The following is a 7,516-nucleotide window of genomic DNA, read 5'->3' as shown; positions in this document are numbered from 1 at the left end:
GTGGCCCTCCTGGGCGACGGGGCACATGCACAACTCTGTAGGGCGGGTGAATCGGGATTCCGCCAATCGTTTCCCGATTTCATCGGTTGATTTCTATAAAGACAGTGACCCGCGGACGGCCCGGAGACATCACAGCCCCGCCTGGCCAACTCAGTGTCTTTCTGCCCTCTCTCCCCGCTGCTCCCAGATCGGACACAGACCTGAGTGTGCACAGCCCTGCGCCTGGGACACAGTGACATCCACCAGCAGGGCTCTGGATGAACCTTGGGGACAAGAGGGCCACCCCAGCACACCATGTCCCTGCCGTCCAGCCTTGACCGGGGTGTGAGCCTGATCCGCCCACCAGGCATCTGACCCCTTCATCAGCCTGCACCTGCTCAGGTGGGCCCTCCACACACGACCCCTCCTTCCACGCGCACACACACACACACACACACACACACACACACACACAAACGGGAGGGGACCTAGGGTCCCACAAGTCAGATCAGAGCGGTATCGGGCTGGACCGGCTGTCTCTGGGTCTCCTGAGTTACCTTTGGGTCCCTGCGAGCTAGAGACCTGAGGCGTCTAGTGCACGACCTGACCTACTGTCCATGGTCGGGAAACGTCGCGGCCGCGGGCTCCCCTGAGCCGGTGGCCAAGGGACACGGGCACACAACAAGAGAACAAGTTCGTCAGGCATAGGTGTCCCAACGAATGAGCCCAGTCGGGCGCTGTCTCCAGAAGGTGGGTGCCTGGTGACCCGGGCTCTGAGTTCAATCAGGCTCTGTTACCAGGGAGGTGAGGTCACTTCCTGGGGTCCCCTTACCCGGCTTCCTGCTCCCACAAGAGCCCCTCCCAGGCTGCAAAGGGCTCCCCTCCACCCCATGCCCTGTCCCTACAGTGACACCAACACAGCCCAGACACGTCCCCTCTTCTGTAAACTGGGCTGAGTAGACAGTGTCCCAAGGGTCCCACAGGCTCATAGATGAGTCTGTGTCTTGGTATCTTCATCCCTGGCCCTCTGTTCTCCCCTCCTGGGAAAACGCTTCCTACTCCCTCAGGGTCCTTCTGAGCGGAGGGCAGCATGGGGGCTTGGAGGACCGAGGACCTGGGTTTGCAGCACGTGGCCAAGCAGCGGACCCTGGTGTGTGGACCAAGGTCATGACCCTCCTTGTTGGAGCCTCGGTTCCTCATTAGGAAGTGGTTCCCCAGGCAGTGCCCTGGCTGGGCCGAGGAGGCCTCGTGAGGGAGCTGAGCACCGGGCTTGAGGAAGGACTCGGGCCACAATGGAGGCTTCTGAGGGTTGTCACCCGGACCCTGGAGCCCACAGGTCCTGGTGTTGCGAGACACACAGAGACAGACAGAGTCCGAGGCAGAGACAGAGAATGGACCCAGGAGAGAGGAAACCAGAAATTCCATGCATCGGCCAGGAAATGACACCCGGTCATCATATTCTAGCCCTAAGAACCCGGTCACACGGGCCGTCTACCCGGGAGGGGAGGGGGTGACAGAGGCACGTGGGACAAGGAACCGGGAAGGCGGGGAGCCACAGTGGGAACCGCCCAGCACGTAGGCCCAGACCAGGCGCTGGGACCAGAGCCCAAATGCAATGGGGCCCCTGGCGTGCGTGTCCGGTGGGTCCAGGGTCTGAACGAGTTCACCTCCACCTTCCCCCGGGCCCGGGACCCAGGCAGGAGGGGTGGCTGTGCCTGGACCCGGAGAGGACCCAGGCCCGCGTGAGTGTGTTCCGTGCCAGGCCCACCCCTTCCTCATCCTTCCACGGCCACGTGTGCCCACGAGCCTCTTGGGATAGCAGGCACGGGACGTGTCTACAGGTGTCTCCCTGATGGCGCCCCTACAAGTAGATGCCACAAGGACCCCACTGTGCAGACGGGGAGACCGGGGGGCCCTAGGAGGCACGGGGTCTGTGCAGGGCCCCAGCACTGGTCAGGAGGAAAACCCAGGTCTCAACCCAGCTCTGTGGCCCCAAAGCCGTGGCACCGGCCGCTCCAGGCCTCACGGGGACGTGTCTGGGCTGTGTTGGTGTCACTGTAGGGACAGGGCATGGGGTGGAGGGGAGCCCTTTGCAGCCTGGGAGGGGCTTCTGTAGGAGCAGGAAGCCGGGTAAGGGGGCCCCAGGAAGTGACCTCACCTCCCTGGTAACAGAGCCCAACAGAACTCGGAACCCGGGTCACCAGGCACCCACGTTCTGGAGACAGCGCCCGACTGGGCTCATTCGTTGGGACACCTTCGCCTGACGAACATGTTCTCCTGTTGTGTGCCCGTGTCCCGTGGCTGCCGGCTCAGGGGAGCCCGCGGCCGGGACGCTTCCCGACCCTGGAGACAGTGGGTCAGGTCTTGCACAGGACGCCTCAGGTCTCTATCTCGCAGGGACCCAAAGGTAACACAGGAGACCCAGAGACATCCAGTCCAGCCCGACACCACTCTGATCTGACCTGTGTGGCCCGAAGCCCCCCCGTGTGTGTGTGTGTGTGTGTGTGTGTGTGTCTGTGTGGAAGGAGGGGTCGTGTGTGGAAGGCCCACCTGAGCAGGGGCAGACTGATGAAGGGGTCAGATGCCTGGTGGGCGGGTCAGGCTCACATCCCCGTCAAGGCTGAATGGGAGGGACAGGGTCTGCTGGGGTGGCCCTCTTGTCCTCGAGGTTCATCCTGAGCCTTGCTGGTGGATGTCACTGTGTCCCAGGGGTAGGTCTGTGCACATTCAGGTCTGTGTCCGATCTGGGAGCCATAGGTGGAGAGGGTGGAAGGACACTGAGGATGGCCGGGCGGGCTGTGATGTCTCCGGGCCGTCCGCGGGTCACTGTCTTTACAGAAATCAACCGATGAAATCGGGAAACGATTGGCGGAATCCAGATTCACCCGCCCTACAGAGTTGTGCGTGTGCCCCGTCACCCAGGAGGGCCACCCTGGACCCAGAGAGAGAGTGGCCGCACGGAGGTCTCTGGAAGCAGGGCCTAGAGTTGGCCTGGGAAGGCCTCCTTCACCTCCCTGGCCCCTCCACAGGGTCCTGGTTCACCGGTCCTGGGATCAGGACCCGGAGCCCCTGGAGCCAGAGCCCGAGGGTGAGAAGGCTGGGGTGGCAGATGTGTGTTCACGGGGCCCGGGTGGTGCTGGGGCACCAGGGAGGAGCCCCCAGGGGCTGGTGTGGGGCCAGGAGCAGAGACTGAGAGCCCGGGCTGCGGCCTGCAGGGGGGCAGAGGTTCTGGTGTGGGTTCCTGGCCGCGGCTTCTCGGGGAGGCTCTGGGGTGAGTTGTGTCTCTGCAAAGGCCCTTGGAGAGGCCGTCGCTGGGTGGGTGGGGGGCGGGGGGAACTTCCCTCCTCTCACCCTGAGGCCTTGGAGCCGCTGTAACCATCACTCTGTTTCCTTCTCAAGAGTCCGGGGCAGGACCAGAAGCCGGTGTGGCTCCAGAGCCCGGCCCAACGGCATCGGGGTCCTCGGCGTCTCTGCAGGCAGGGGTGGAGTCTGGGGCGACTCCTGCAGGGGCCGGAGAGCCAGCAGGTGACCTGGGACCTGTGCTGGGACAGCAGGCACCTGAACAGAGTCAGCTGGTTCCTGCTTCTGCTCCCGACACCGTTCCTGCCACCGCCCTTGTTCCCGCATGGATGCCGGCCACAAATCAAGGGCCCGAAGGCCTACAAAGGGTGTTTATTGTATTTCTAATTCTTGCTCCAATCCCAGTCTCCGCCCCCCCACCAGAATGACTCTTCCTCTTCTCCCTTATCCTTTCTCTCCTCTACTTTTTAGCTGTTACTTTATTTGCTCATGGTTTGTTTAAAATCCACAGTAATCTTCAATAAAAATTTTGTTTATTTTACGTTGTGCAATTCCTGAGCGCTGGGCATGCTCACGATTCTGTGAACCACGCCACAGAATATTGTTGCAGAATAATTCGGTCCCCAAGGGTCACCGTGTACCCGGAGCCCTCATTCCCCATTCGTGCCCCCACCAGCCCCTGGGAACCCCCAGTCTGCTTTCTCTCCGTGTTCCGTTACCTACTCTGGAGGTTTCCTTCAAGTGGAATCTCGCCAGAGATACTTTGGGTCTGCACCTAATTTTCATATGGGACAGATTCATTTTCATACTTTGTGGTCATCTGAAATAGACTTTTTCTCCTTTGATATTGAAATCACAATGGATTGGGGTGCCTGGGTGGCTCAGTCGGTTAAGTGGCCGACTTCGGCTCAGGTCCGTGTGTTTGAGTCCCGCATCGGGCTCTGTGCTGACAGCTCAGAGCCTGGAGCCTGTTTCAGATTCTGTGTCTCCCTCTCTCTGACCCTCCCCCGTTCATGCTCTGTCTCTGTCTCAAAAATAAACGTAAAAAAAAAAAAAAAAAATCACAATGGATTAAAGATTGGGGGGGGGAAATGGAGGCCCCTTCGGTGACAATGGGCACAGTCTTGGGGTGGAGACCCCTGTGCGTGCTGTGACACCACAGCCTGATGCCAGAGAGGACACGGCTGGTCCTCCCATAGCCCAAACAGAAACCGGGAGATGCAGAAGGCTGGACGGTCACACCACAGAGGGGAGAGCATCCCTCATGACCCAGGGCCAGAAAAGTTCACAGGTCTCTGGGCCAAATAATGCTCCAAAGCCAGTGCGTTCCCCGGGATGGAGGCCAGACCCGTCCCAGTCCAAGTGAGGCGGCCCCCATGGGAGCAGGTGTCAGAGATGCGGGGCGTCCCGGGGAGGGACTCGGGCAAGTGAAACCCGATGGAGGCAGTGCTGGTCTCCTTCAGACGGGCAGATTTCTGGCCTGGGGACTGGCAGCCCAGGTGACAACGTGAGGAAGCCGAGGTCCCAGCCGATCCCCAGCGAGAAGACCTCGTCCTGCAGGGGACCAGCTGGCCCAGTACTGGGAGAGCCCACAGAGCCCCGGTCAGCCATTCCCCAGCTCCCATGTGGGGCCCCAGGCAGGTTGGTCAGCTCTGCTCCCCTGAGTTCAGGGGGGGCCCTCAGCGGGTGGTGGGGTCCCCCAGGAAGAGGGACCCCGAGCCCCAGGACGCCAAGATGCAGGCCTGCGGGTAGGACAATCCAAAGTCAGGGAGATGGGCTTCCTGACCCAGCTCGTCTTACTAGTGACCCAGGCTGTGCTATTAACCTCGGTGTCCCCACCTGTGTCATGGGGACGTAATGGGCCTTCTAGATGGGTGAGGCTTCCTCACGGCTTCCTCACATTCCGTGAGAGATGAGGTGGAATCGTGGCCTGGTGCCTGGAGGACATAAAGGGCCACCTGGAAGGCTGTCCCAGAGTCCCCCAGGGCACAGGATTCCGGAAGCCCCTCCTTGGCCCCTGCCCGCTGTCCCCCTTCTGGGAACACTCAGCGTTGTTTGCGGAGGAGGTGGAGACGATCCAGGAGGTCAGCAGGTCCCACGTGGAGGAAGGTCAGCGCTGGAGGGACAGAAGGACGTGTCCCGTGCCCCCTTCCAGGGCCCGAGCTACGACACCCTCTGACCTGACCTGGTGTGGACCCCGTTTCTGTGGTTTCACTCCCTCCCTCCTTCCTTCCCTCCTTCCCTAATTCAGCCGGCGATCTCAGGTGCCTGCTGTGTGCTGAGCACCGTGACCTCATCGGTGAGCACGACCCAACGGGGTCCCCCACGTGGCATCTTCCTTTGCAGGGTCTGAATGTTCCTGGCCGTGTCCCCTCTGGCGAGTCTGGGAGGGAGGCCTCTGCCCATGCTGCCAGCAAGGAAACACGAGTTCAGAAGGTCCAGACGACCTGCCCCAAGTGCCAGCGTGTGGAGCCTGGACAGAGGGTGGTCCCTGAGCAGAGGAGGGAGCACCGTGGCGGCCTGGCGCTCAGGTCCGCTGGGGGACGGTGTCCTAACCAGACTGGCTCTGTCCCCAGGGCCGTCGGGGTACCCGCGCTCCCTGGGGCACGTGGCCCTGGCTGGCAGGAGAGGAGGTGCCTCTGGGGCAGGACAGAGCCCTCAGACAGAGCGGAGGGTCGCAAGTGCTCCCCAAGGGGCAGGTGGACTCGGGCGCCCTGAGGGGGCGTCACCGGGACAGCAGTGCCTGCGGCTGGGGTCCCCATACCTGTCCCCTCCTCAGGCCCAGCAAAGGCCCGTCTGCATGGCGTTTGCCCCCAAACACAAAGTCTGGGCCGGGAACCACCCTCTTCAAGGCCTTGCTCCCATTCTCTCTGCCCACCTCAAGTTACAAAAATGGACAATAGTTCAGGTGGTGGTGGATGCCCAGAGATGTTTGTGTTTCTGACCCACGTTGTGACATCAACGGCTGTGTCCGGCCGGCTATGGAGTCGCGGAGAAGCAGGTGGAACATCTGGGAGCCACCAGGACCCGGCCCTGCAGGGGGCGGGGCTTGGCGACCCGCCCACCGTTCAGTTCTGCAGCCCCCGCTCCCCGAGCCTCATCATTGCTGCTCCGTGAGGCTGCTACTGTTTGCTTTTCAGGGCTGTGCCTTGTCTGAACCGCGTGAGGTCTGTTTCCTTTGTTGTGTGTGGCCCCTGGAGTCCCTGTGCGGCCAACTCAGGGGTCACTCAGCGGCGGGGCAGAGAGGTCACCCGTGTCTCTAAGTTATAGAGAGGAGGTTCCCACAACCTTGCCCTCGGGTTCGAATAATGTTGGAGCGGCTCAGAGAACTCAGACAAGCCTGTCACCTCCTAGATCGCCCGTTTGTCACACAGGACAGCACTCGGGACCAGCCGGGCGGAAGGGATGGGGAGCACAGGGCAAGGTGCAGCGGAGGCTCGGAGCCCCCCTGCTCTCTGCCCATCATCTGTGCTTCCTGACCGATCTGGTCCTTCCTCCCAGCTCATCTCGTAACTCCAGCCAAAGACCCTGAGGGCAGCCAAACTAACCCTCAAGCAACAGGGATGGACGTCCCTGACGTCAGCAAGACCCCGCGGGATTGACCCCAAGACAGCGATCGACCCGACCTTCACTGTCCACCTCAAGTACCCACTGACCATTGTCCTAGATTGTCCCTCATGTAAAATCCTAGGAAACAAATAAAACTTCACAAAAGGGGGGGGGGGGCACCTGTCATGATCTCGCAGCTTGTGAGTTCGAGCCCCGCATCAGGCTCTGTACTAACAGCTCCGAGCCTGGATCCTGCTTCCGATTCCGTGTCTCCCTCTCTCTGCCCCTCCCCTGCTCATACTCTGTCTCTCCTGTCTCAAAAATAAATAAACATTAAAAATTTTTAAAAAATTAAAAAAAGAAAGAAAAAGAGAGAGAGAACCACCACCAGGACCGTCTGCAGCACCTTGAGATGTCAGCCCCCTGTCTTCCCAGCGCCGGCCTCACCGAAATGGATCCTTTCCTGAGTCACCACCCTTTCTTGTGTCTCTCTGTCCTTGGCTTTTGTCAGCGGTGAGTGGCCGAACCTGGTCTGTTGGGACCCTCGAAGCCAGTGCCCGTGCACACTCGGGCCCCCGTGACAGTAACCGAGCGTGTCACACTCTCTGCTGTCTCCACGTGTTCACCAGTCGGATGGGCGTTCGGGGAGGCTTCATTACACGGGCACGATTGATTGGATCACTGGTCA

General features: G+C 60.9%; 1 long non-coding RNA gene across 1 annotated transcript; it reads left to right on the top strand.

Annotated features, from left to right (window-relative positions):
* The first annotated feature begins 1,220 nt into the window (after positions 1-1,220).
* On the top strand, positions 1,221-3,820 carry LOC132662771 (uncharacterized). The gene is made up of 3 exons (XR_013551618.2): positions 1,221-2,386; positions 2,818-3,067; positions 3,379-3,820. It is a non-coding gene; the product is annotated as an uncharacterized LOC132662771 (long non-coding RNA).
* The last annotated feature ends 3,696 nt before the right edge of the window (positions 3,821-7,516 follow it).

Source organism: Panthera onca, chromosome D4 (genome assembly GCF_046562875.1).
Source record: "Panthera onca isolate mPanOnc1 chromosome D4, mPanOnc1 haplotype 2, whole genome shotgun sequence".
Lineage (NCBI taxonomy): Eukaryota > Metazoa > Chordata > Mammalia > Carnivora > Felidae > Panthera > Panthera onca.
The sequence above is the reverse complement of the archived record's forward strand: the minus strand, read 5'-3'. Positions and strand labels throughout refer to the sequence as shown.